This window comes from Notolepis coatsorum (assembly GCF_963971535.1).
Source record: "Notolepis coatsorum genome assembly, chromosome: 7".
NCBI lineage: Eukaryota > Metazoa > Chordata > Actinopteri > Aulopiformes > Paralepididae > Notolepis > Notolepis coatsorum.
The window spans coordinates 14,638,737-14,651,454 of record NC_140171.1 but is presented as its reverse complement, the minus strand read 5'-3'; positions in this window follow the sequence as shown (position 1 = coordinate 14,651,454).

Sequence of the window (12,718 nt, the reverse complement as noted above, 5' to 3'; positions counted from 1 at the left end):
TGTGCTCCAGGTCCCCTGACCGGCCCTCTGTTTCCCTCCCCACCCCCCCCTCTCCGGGCCTCTGTTCCCCTCCCCACCCCTCCTCGTCGGGCCTCTGTTCCCAGGACCAGCCCCCCTCTCCGGGCCTCTGCACCTGTCCCCACCCCCCCTCATCGGGCCTCTGTTCCCAGGTCCAGCCTCCCTCTCCGGGCCTCTGCACCTGTCCCCACCCCCCCCTCGTCGGGCCTCTGTTCCCAGGTCCAGCCCCCCTCTCCGGGCCTCTGCACCCGTTTTCGGCCTCCCTGGCTGCTGTGCCCCTCCTGGGTTGTTTTCTCGGGCTCCCGGCCCATGTATTCCGGGTCCCCGCCCTCAGTTTTTTCCGGGGTCTCAGGCGTCTGGAAGCCGCCCGTTCGGGGGGACGTATTGTAATGGTTTCAGGGAGGACAATGAAAACTTTGCTCACAAAGTGAACAGTGGCCACAATGGGAACAGTGGTCTCCTACCTGGTCTCCTACCTCCCTCTAGTGGTCACCATCAGATGGGCCAGATGATGCAGGCCACCATTTTGTGTTTCTTTAAGATAGTTGAGTTAATTTCTTCATGTATGTTGTCCTGGGCTTTTCCTTTCCTTGTTTAATTTTCATCCCCCTGTCTGGTTTGTTGTTTGTGATATTGCCTTGGTTGTTGTTGTTGTTGTGATATTGCTTTTGTGTCTAGTTGGTGTTTAATTGTTTCTGTGTTTGTTGTCAATTGTAATTAGTCTAGTATTTAAGTGTGTGTCCTTCCTCAGTTCTGTGTGGCGACATACCTCCAGTTTCCCCCCCGTTCCTGTCCACGTCGTGTTGCACTGTGTTTTCATTCTAACTAAGTGTTAGTGTTTTGTTGTTCCTGTTTATTTTCCGTATTCTCAAGTTCGCTGTTTCACTAGTGCCAGCACGGCTGCGCCGTTTATGTTATTTTTGTTACTTGTAGTTTAACCTTGCTCTCTTGGTTCTAAAATAAATAGAACACCACATTTTTGTGAAGAGCAACCACTGTCTCCGTTCTCTTGTCATTCTGCACCACCGTCTCCGTTATCCTGTCATTCTGTAGTTCTGGGGCTCCTCCATTGTTCTGCATATTGGGTTCTGTTCTCCCCCATATCCTAACAAGTGATACTCCTTTCTTTTTAGTGGTCAGGACTGAGTTAGACCCCGGGTCAACATTGACCCGCTAACAACGGTCAGTGGTGCCAATTCCTAACACAACATGAGGGTTAAGTCAGTGATAAAAGTGTCTTTCAAGGATAAGAGAGGTCCTGCACTGATTATTATAGTTCAATATTCAATATTTGATCACCAAAACCCCCCAAAAAGCATAAAAAGGGGGCCTCCCCGCCCGAAAAGGGCCCTTAAAAATCGGGCTTGCATCGCTTCGCGCGCTCGGTTACAACAGATACCAAGAACACGCAAATGGACCATTTAAAAAGAAAGTCTGTAAATGTTTATTCTACATTATTATGGAATGAATGAGATTCATTTAAAAAAAAAATTAATGCAAATTAATATATATTTTTTTATTAATTTTGCGTTCATTTTCATAACGCCATAATTTGCTGTGTAATTAATTTTATCTAATTAACGCGATAAACTGACAGCCCTATTACATTTACCTAAATCAAATTCCTTGTACGTGTAAACTACATGGCAATAAAGACTCTTTCTGATTCTTCTGATATCTCTCATTCACATTCAGCACCGCCGTGTGCTCTGCAGATAAAGGGGATTCTGATGCCATGATCAAGCAGCATTAAACACCGCAAACGAAAAGAGGGTTTACATTTACATTTGAGCATACATTTACATGCATCCCATTACACTATGCCTCCTGTCCTCTCTCTTGATCTGTCCCCTATCAAGACATTTACATGCATCCCAGGGGCGGAGCTAGGGGGTGGCTACCTGGGCCCAAGCCCCGGATGTATTCTGAAAAGCCCCGAATCTATTTTAAAAAAAATAAAAAAAATAAAAAAAAAATAAAAAAAATGATTTTTTTTTTTTTTTTTTTTTTTTTTACAGTTCATCATTGTTACATGAAAATATGTTTGCACCAGATTTAGCAGAAGCTAATTTCCATCTGTGGTCTATCCAGCTGCTAACTGTATTTGAGTGAGTTAAGTCTTGGTGTTATGGTAGACTCAGACCTAAGCTTTAAATCACAATCAACAAGTTGACAAAACTTAATTCTTCCACCTTAGAAACATAGCTAAAGTACGGCCATTTATAAATCAAAAGGACGCTGAAAACCAGATCCATGCCTTTATCTCAAGCCAACTCGACTACTGTAATGCACTCCTTACCGGCCTCCCGAAAAAATACGATGATAACTATTTTATTGCAATGCACTATTGCATTATTTTATTCTATTTGACTAACTATTTTATTGCACTGCACTATTTTACTTTGTATCAGTGAATCATAGACGCCTGGCCATAAGAGCATTCGGAGCATCTCTGCTCTCCCACTATTGAACTTGGGGGAGCAAAGGTATGATCTTGCTCCACCACTTTTTGATTATATGAAAAATATGATATATCCCCCCCCAATATATAAATCTAACCATAACTACGTTATGGTTAACTGAGTTTTATAGTGAAAAGAGCAGCTTTATTGGTCAAGATTGAAGGCTCTATATTGCAGGAAATTGCACGTACAGGTTCATTAAATTCAAAAAAAATCTGTCGTGGAGGGGGTTACACTACGCCTCCTGTCCTCTCTCTCTTGATCCATCCCGTATCGAGACATTTACATGAATCCCATTACGCTACGCCTCCTGTCCACTCTCTCTTGATCCATCCCGTATCGAGACATTTACATGAATCCCATTACACTATGCCTCCTGTCCTCTCTCTCTCTCGCATGTCCCACGTTTGGAGACCCCTGCAGCTAAAAACAATAGATACAAATTCTAATTTATACCTACCTCCATTCGTGCCATCGATGGAGGAGGCAAGATAGGGCGGCTTTGAGATGGGTGGGTGGGGGGATGGTTGTGGTTGCTTGTTTGACTGCTGTCATGATCTGGGGTGGGGGGGGGGGGGGGCACGTGGAAACTGTTGCTCTCTGATCCAAGCGGTTGAATCTACAACCACAGGCACGGTGTGGGGAATACCCTCTCTCTCTCTCTCTCTCTCTCTCTGCTCTCTCTCTCTGCTCTCTCTCTGCTCTCTCTCTCTCTCTGCTCTCTCTCTCTTATTGATGATGGTTGCAAATTTATGGCAAATAAGCAGTACTGCGGAAAGAAGAAGAAAGATGGAGATAATTGATTTTTTTTTTTTTTTTTTTTTTTTTTTTTTTTTTATTATTGCAAAACAAAACTTATTAAAAGTCAGTACTCAACACACAATGTATAATGAAACTTTCAGTAAAGGTGGTTAAAATATATGCAAGTACAGAAACAGGATAAAACAAAAATAGTCAATAATAACATTTTAACCGTATACAGTGTATATCCAGCGAAGTTACAATTATATAAATGTTAGTATATAATATACCCCTAATACTTATTTTCTAAAACCCTACACACATATGCTCCAGCTCAAACCCCCCCCTCCCGGACCCCCTCTTGGATAGTACCTCCATTATCCCTCACTCCTAACCAGACACTACCATTATAGGCTAGCTTTTATTCTCTCCACCACTTCTAACCACATTGACATTTTGGATTCATTGAGCCCCAGAATTCTTGCTGTAGATATTTCTTGATATATCACATCGAGATATGTAAGAAACCACACTTTCCGGCAAATTTTTTCCGGTTGAAACCAACGTGATGCGATCAGTTTTTTAGCTACTGTGATACCCGATAAAACCAATCTTTTTAGTTGTGGATTCACTGCAAACTCAAAAACATCATTCAATAGCAATACCGCGGGGTGTACAGGTATATTCCAAAATACGAGTATTGATAATTGTTGGGACACATCTTTCCAGAATGCCTTAACTGGTGGGCAGTCCCAATACATGTGCATAAATGTTCCTTCGTCCCCATTTGTACATTGGGAGCATTTGGAGTCTTGTATAAGCCCCATTTTGCACAGCCTTATAGGAGTCAAGTATGTCCTGTGAATATAGTTCAGATTGATTTGTTGATGATCCGGGTTCCTTGATGTAAGTCGGACATTTGCCCAGGCTCCTTGCCAATCAAAGTCATTTTCCAGGTCTGGTATATCCCTCCTCCAGACATTGTCTAGTTGAAGGGTTTCATACGAGGACGTTAGTAATTGATAATAAAAACCTGATACAAAACCTCCCAATGTATCTCTTTCATAGAAAAATTTGTGGTATCTGTGGTGTTCAATTGGTATGTGTAATGGAACACCGTGAGATCTCATACAAAGTCGTAACTGTATGTAAAAAAGCCATGTGGACTCGGTGAGGTTAAACTTTATGCATATTTCGACATAACTACAGAGGCCCTTGTTATTAAAAATATCCCCTAATGAGTGTATGCCTCTCTCTTCCCATATAGGGAATCTTATAGGTCGTTTTCCCATTAAGAGAGCATTGTTATTGAATATGGGAGTGTGATTATGCCATACTTGAGGGTTAGGAAATTTCCTTTGTGTTTCCCGCCATGTCCTGATTGCATGGGTAATTATTGGGCCAAATTCTCGCTCACAATGCTTGATTGAAAGTTTAGTGTATGCTATGTCTTTCAATCTCTGTGGGGCTACTATGTTTTCTTCTAATTTTCTCCAAGATACCAAAGCCTCGGGGTCAAACCATATCTTCTTCAATGGTCTTAATGTGAAGGCATTAAAATATTGTAAAAAATCTGGGACTGCCATGCCACCGTCTGCTTTATTTCTCTGTGCGGTGGATCTTTTTATGCGAGGTGGTTTGTTATTCCAAATAAATTTGTATGTGGAGGTTTGTAATCTTTTCCAGTAGCCCTCTGGAGGAGGTAACGGAAGCATTGAGCTGAAGAAATTGATTCTTGGTAATACATCCATCTTAACTATTGATACCCTTGCCTGTACTGAGTTTTTAAGTTTTGCCCACCTGTCCAGGTCGTCTTTGATTTTGTTCTGTATTTTTGTGTAATTGTGCTTCACCGTTTGTCTTATGGTGGGAAATATTTCCACACCCAAGCATCTGAAATGTTTGACCATGGGTATCGCACCTGGGAGGGTTGTCTCTTTTTTTGCACTGGTGTTAAGAGGAAGAAAAGCCGACTTAGGCCAATTTATTTTAAATCCCGATAAATCACCAAAGTTCTCTATCAACTTGAGTATAAGCGGGAATGTGTTGTTGGGGTTTTGCATGAACAATATTACGTCGTCCGCATATAAACTAATTTTATGATGTGTGCCCTTGATTACTATTGGTTCTATGTGTTGGGATTGTCTTATAAATTGTGCTAAAGGTTCTAATGATAGATCGAATAGTCCGGGACTAAGAGGGCAACCTTGTCTGGCTGAGCGTGATACCGGAAAGATATCGGAGATGAATGTGCCTGTTGTAATCCTGGCCGATGGGTCCTTGTATAGTACTTTAATCATATCAATGAAACCTTTTCCTAACCCCATCCTTTCCAATACTGCCCATAGAAACGACCATTCCAACCTGTCAAATGCTTTCATAGCATCCAGGGATAGTATCGCCTTAGGTGTGATGTCCTCTTTGTCTGTATCTAGTACGTGCAGTATTCGCCTTATGTTATCATTGATCAGGCGACCTTTTATGAAGCCTGTTTGGTCCGGATGAACTAAAGACGTCATATGCTTTTGCAATCTGATGGCTAATATCTTAGAGTACAGTTTGACATCGGTTCCGAGGAGGCTTAAAGGACGGTAACTACCGCATTCAGTGGGGTCTTTGTCTTTTTTGTGAAGAACTGAAATGAGTGCGGTATTTTGGTGTTCAATGAAGCTTCCCTCTTTGACTGAGTATAAGATCATATTTAGTAATAAGGGTCCAAATATGTCCCAGCAAGAAATGTACATTTCTGATGGGATACCGTCAATTCCCGGAGCTTTGCCGTTTTTCATTCCGGATATGGCCTTCTTGAGTTCTTCTAATGTGATCGGTACTTCTAACTGTTTAGCGTCTTCCTCCGTAAGTTTAGGGAGAGTAATTTGATTAAGATATGTGTCTAATTTGTCTTGATCAAAGGTAGTTTCTGAGTTATATAAATCGGAGTAGAATTCTTTGAATGTATCGTTTATTATTTTGGGTTCTGTTACTAGAGCTTGTTGTTTCCTAATGGCAGTTATATCTGCAAATTTTGCATTAATTCTTAGTCGCATGGCAAATAGGTGACTAGGTTTAGAACCTTGGAAGTACTGCTGTTGTCTAGTGCTGCGTATTTGCAATTCCGATTTTTGTCTGTACATTGCTTTGATCTCTGTCTTTAGAATGTTAACTTGGTTATCTAGTCTAGTAGAGTTGTTGTATTTTAAAGAATTAAAAAGCGTTGAGTAAAGCGTTTCCATTTCAGACAGTTTTGTGTTTTGATTTTTGCGCAATATGGAGGTAAATCTATCCGAGAAATCCTTGATCATATTCTTTACCGACATCCATAATATTCTGGGATCTTGCACCGAGTTAGCATTATCTTGTAGGAATACTGTGAGAGCTTCTTTAATTTGTGTAATGAATTCCTTGTTGTTAAGCAGCATCGAATTAAAACACCATCTTGGGGCCCGGGTAGATAGTGTACCAAATGTTGCTTTCAGGATTAAGTAGCAGTGATCTGATAGCGCATTGGGTGTCATTTCCACTTCATATTTATCAAATATTCTCGGGGATGCAAAGACGTAATCAATTCTGGATAGTGTGTTGTGTCTCGCCGAACAACAGGAGTACTTGCGGGTCATGGGGTTAAGTGAACGCCATAAATCAGTTACTCCTGTTGATTTCGACCAATCTTTTAATGCTTTAGATGAATTCTTTTGTTCGCTGGAGAAGGAAAGGTAAGTTTTGTCCATCCTTGGGTTCCAAATGGCATTAAAATCCGCACCTATTATATATGAGTACTCGGGATGGTTTAACATTTCTCCTGTTAGTGAAGTGAAGAAACCCACTTCGTACAAATTCGGGGCATATACCGCTGCCAATGCAATTTTCCTGTTATTGTGTATAATCCTAGCTATAGTTATGCGCCCCTCAGCATCCGACCATACCCCTTTCAATTCGATATTTAATTTGCGTCTGACGACTATGGCTACCCCTCTAGTTCTCGTAGCAAAAGAAGAGTGACTAATATTATGGTATATGTTATCCGCTAACGTATTTATGTCTCCCTCTAAAATGTGCGTTTCGCTTAATAGAGCCACGTCCACATGTTCTTTTTTCATCAGTGTAAGCACGCTTTTGCGCTTGTGTTGTTTGTTTATCCCACCGGTGTTCCATACCATTATATTCAAACTAGCCATAGTCTATGCATGTTTTCGTGTAGTTTTTGGTAATGTTTCTGGAGTATGAAGCTACAATAGATGCACATCCAATTAATGAGGTCCCGTTGAGAGCTGAGCTTAAAAACATATATATATACAAATAAAAATCCCCTATTTTCCCCTCACCCAGAAAGTCGAACATGCCTGTGTTCCAAGAACACATCCTCCGCGATTGACTTTCTCCCATGGTCCACCGGATTGCCCAAACTGAGCATTGTAATCCTAATTTTCCTATGCTAATTGCCATAGGATCTAACATTTCCATTCTATTGCAATAGAATGTCGCTTTTGGTCTTGCACCTTCCCTTACTGTAATGAAGTATTGTGATAAATAACATAAAGATAAAAATAAAAAATTAAATAAAAAAAGAGAATAAACCTTTATCGACATATTCCTTTGAACCCTCCACTAACGTGTGGGGAAAAAAAAGGAAAAGATTGTAGAGCAATATTGACACCTTAATGTGAAGAACATTGGAAAAGAATAATGTAAGTTAAAATATATTTAAAAAATATAGAGTAATATTGACACCTTAATGTGAAGAACATTGGAAAAGAACAATGTAAGTTAAAATATATTTAAAAAATATAGAGTAATGAGAAGAAAAAATTAAATAAAATAAAAATCAATGGAAAGATATAGATAAGGAATAAGAGATAAATAATTATCAACGTGGAGAAGCCACTAGAACCGATTTAACTGATTAGATAAGATAGAAAAGCAGCGCCTTTTAGCGCTTCAATGTGCCTTTAATGGAGTGATTACTTAAATTGTTAGAATAACCTTGCTGTGCTCATACGTTTATGTGTGGTTAATTTTAAAAGTATTATTAAGGACTGATTGCACTTCATTTAATTTATTATCTGCTATGTGTATACACACCGAATGTTATTGTTAGAGTTGTATGCTTCGTTGTCATGGTGCCTTATATTCTAGAAGGTTGTAGAATATACTAGTGCCTAGACTATTTTACTTTAATAATAATAGAGATAATTGATTCTTACAGAGAAAGAGAGGGGCGGAGAGAGAGGGGGGAAGAGAGGGGGGAGACCATTCTCCCGTGCACGTTGTCAGTCCTGTAGGTGCAAACTAGTCCAAACCAGATTATTCACTTCATGACGAAGAAATGGAATTTTTCTGTGACATCTATTTCAATCTGTTTCCATTTGATTATAATGCTGCTGATGTATACTGTAGTACAGTATGTATGTACAGTATGTATGGTATTTGCAGTATGTATGTAGATACAGTATCATCCCCTGTCCCATGGCTACGTGGAGGAAGGGAGATACTACTGCCACGGGCAGAGGAGAGTTAATTAAGGAGTTGATTAGGACTGATGGAATACACCTGTGCACCACGTGATCACCCACATCCCACACACACACAAGGCACATATAGCATAAAACCCTAGGAGAGACGGAGAAGTATTGAGTGGAGGTGAGGAAGGAGCAGAGTTCGTAGAGAGAGAGAGAGAGTGAGATACTGAGTTTGTGAGTTAAGAGATAGTTTGAAAGAGAGGTGAGAGTGAGAAGGTGTTCGTGTTACTGAACCAGTGAACCATGGACTGGCTGAGATACCCCCTTGTGAAACTGACCCTGGACAGTATGTATGTATGTATGTATGTATGTATGTATGTATGTATGTATGTATGTATGTATGTATGTATGTATGTATGTATGTATGTATGTATGTATGTATGTATGTATGTATGTATGTATGTATGTATGTATGTATGTATGTATGTATGTATGTATGTATGTATGTATGTATGTATGTATGTATGTATGTATGTATGTATGTATGTATGTATGTATGTATGTATGTATGTATGTATGTATGTATGTATGTATGTATGTATGTATGTATGTATGTATGTATGTATGTATGTATGTATGTATGTATGTATGTATGTATGTATGTATGTATGTATGTATGTATGTATGTATGTATGTATGTATGTATGTATGTATGTATGTATGTATGTATGTATGTATGTATGTATGTATGTATGTATGTATGTATGTATGTATGTATGTATGTATGTATGTATGTATGTATGTATGTATGTATGTATGTATGTATGTATGTATGTATGTATGTATGTATGTATGTATGTATGTATGTATGTATGTATGTATGTATGTATGTATGTATGTATGTATGTATGTATGTATGTATGTATGTATGTATGTATGTATGTATGTATGTATGTATGTATGTATGTATGTATGTATGTATGTATGTATGTATGTATGTATGTATGTATGTATGTATGTATGTATGTATGTATGTATGTATGTATGTATGTATGTATGTATGTATGTATGTATGTATGTATGTATGTATGTATGTATGTATGTATGTATGTATGTATGTATGTATGTATGTATGTATGTATGTATGTATGTATGTATGTATGTATGTATGTATGTATGTATGTATGTATGTATGTATGTATGTATGTATGTATGTATGTATGTATGTATGTATGTATGTATGTATGTATGTATGTATGTATGTATGTATGTATGTATGTATGTATGTATGTATGTATGTATGTATGTATGTATGTATGTATGTATGTATGTATGTATGTATGTATGTATGTATGTATGTATGTATGTATGTATGTATGTATGTATGTATGTATGTATGTATGTATGTATGTATGTATGTATGTATGTATGTATGTATGTATGTATGTATGTATGTATGTATGTATGTATGTATGTATGTATGTATGTATGTATGTATGTATGTATGTATGTATGTATGTATGTATGTATGTATGTATGTATGTATGTATGTATGTATGTATGTATGTATGTATGTATGTATGTATGTATGTATGTATGTATGTATGTATGTATGTATGTATGTATGTATGTATGTGTGTGTGTGTGTGTGTGTGTGTGTGTGTGTGTGTGTGTGTGTGTGTGTGTGTGTGTGTGTGTGTGTGTGTGTGTGTGTGTGTGTGTGTATTTGCAATATATATGTACAGTATGCATGTACTTACTATATTTACAGTATGTGCAGCATGTCTCTCTCACATGGTCAAGACATGCTTGGCACGGTGGTGTAGTGGTTAACACTGTCACCTCACAGATAGAAGGTACTGGGTTCAATTCCCGCTTGGGGACCAGGTTGCCGTGTTGCCAGTTACCCAGGTGGGGTATCTCCCGGGCCATTCTGTGTGGAGTTTGCATGTTCCTGACGAAGACGGACAGGAGCACTTGGATTGGTCCCCGGGCGCGGCGCACGCTGCAGCCCTTGTCTACTCCTGGCTGCTGTTGGGGGGAAGGACGACGGGATGGGAGGTGCAGAGAAACATTTCGTCAGTGACTCAGTGTGTGTGTGTGTGTGTGTGTGTGTGTGTGTGTGTGTGTGTGTGTGTGTGTGTGTGTGTGTGTGTGTGTGTGTGTGTGTGTGTGTGTGTGTGTGTGTGTGTGTGTGTGTGTGTGTGTGTGTGTGTGTGTGTGTGTGTGTGTGTGTGTGTGTGTGTGTGTGTGTGTGTGTGTGTGTGTGTGTGTGTGTGAATCTGATGACAAATAAAGACTTCTTCTTCTTCTTCTTCTTAAGACATTAGGTTTGGAGGATTTGGAACAAAACAAGATAGTGAATAATTTCACATGCACACACTCTTACACACTCTCACACATAAATGAAGTTAGCATGAAGAAGTTAGCATGAAGAGGTTAGCATGAAGTTAGCATGAAGAGGTTAGTATGAAGTTAGCATGAAGAGGTTGCATGAAGTCAGCAGCACATGCTCAACATACCATCCCCCACACCTTCCTTTCATATTTAGTCAGACATGTGGAGACTGAAGCGACAGAAAGCTGGTAGACTAAAACCAAAATGAATGTCCTGGTAAAAATATGGACCTGTTGCGTACATAAACTGGCAGACAGCCAAAGACGTTGAATTAATCCTCTTCTGTTGCGCCAGAAGGTGGATCCTTATGATTGTCAAAGGTTTTAGGGCCGTTTGGGAAAAGTTTAACATTTGGTCTGGACATCTTTTATTCAAACCTGAACCCAGTGAACTGGTTGTAATTAGACGTTGATCTTGAGGCAGTAAAAGTTTTCAAGCGTGTTCTCCACTACAATAGAGAACTGATATATTGAAGATTAAATAGTCCTTGATAGAATAGAATAGAATAGAAATACTTTTATTATCCCAAGGGAAATTTGACACTGCAAATCGCTCAACATTAAACATTTAGACAGAACATGTCACAAATAAGAATATCAAAACAAATCAAATAGCCTAAGATAAGAATAGAATAAAATAGAATAAAATGTAATAAAATATACAGTAAATTAATACAGTAAAAATATACTGAGGTCTACAGTAGGTATAATATTGCACAGTGCTGTTTCAAAAGTAAGAGTCCAGGAAGATGGTAACTGTCCCTCTGTGCTCAGTGATGCAGTGAGGCACAGTGATGCATTGTATAGTCTGATGGCTGTTGGAATGAAGGACTTCCTGTGCCGTTCAGTGCTGCATTTAGGTAGTGTGAGCCTGACACTGAACATGCTCCTCCTGTCAGCCAAGTCTGTGTATAGTGGGTGGGAGGGGTTTTCCCTGATGGCCTGGAGCTTAGCAAGGCTCCTCCTCTCCGCCACCCTCGCTATAGGGAGTCCAGCTCCTCCCCAACAACGCTACTGGCCTTCCTGACCAGCTTATCCAGCCTGTTTGTGTCCCCTGCGCTCAGTCCGCTGCCCCAGCAGGTCACAGCGTACAAGAAGGCGCCCGCCACCACCGACTCATAGAACATCCTCAACATCCTTGTACAGACATTGAAGGATCTCAGCCTTCTCAGGAAGTAGAGTCGGCTCTGGCCCTTCTTGTACAGTGCCTATGCGTGTTTTGACCCGTTCAGTTTGTTGTCGATGTGCACACCGAGGTATTTATACTCCTCAACCATGTCCACATCGACTCCCCTGATGGAAACGGGGGTCACAGGTGCACTCCTCCTCCTCCCCAGCTCCATAGTGACGTCATGATAGTTAAGCACTAGTGAGTTAAACTCTTTAGCCCGAGCGGTCCGCAGATGACATCACGTCATAATGTTGTGTTTTTTGCAAATGTAGCGAGAGTAAATATCCTAATCCTGTCAAAACAGCAGTCATAGTGTATATTTTCAACAATACCTTTGGTTACCAATAAGTTAAAGTGTTATTAGTGAGATTTTAGTTTATGGAATGTATTCATAATTTAGCGAATATCCACCATTTTGAATTTGCGTCGCTACGCGGTTTGTAGTTGTGAGGATTCACCTGTTCCCTGGACCTT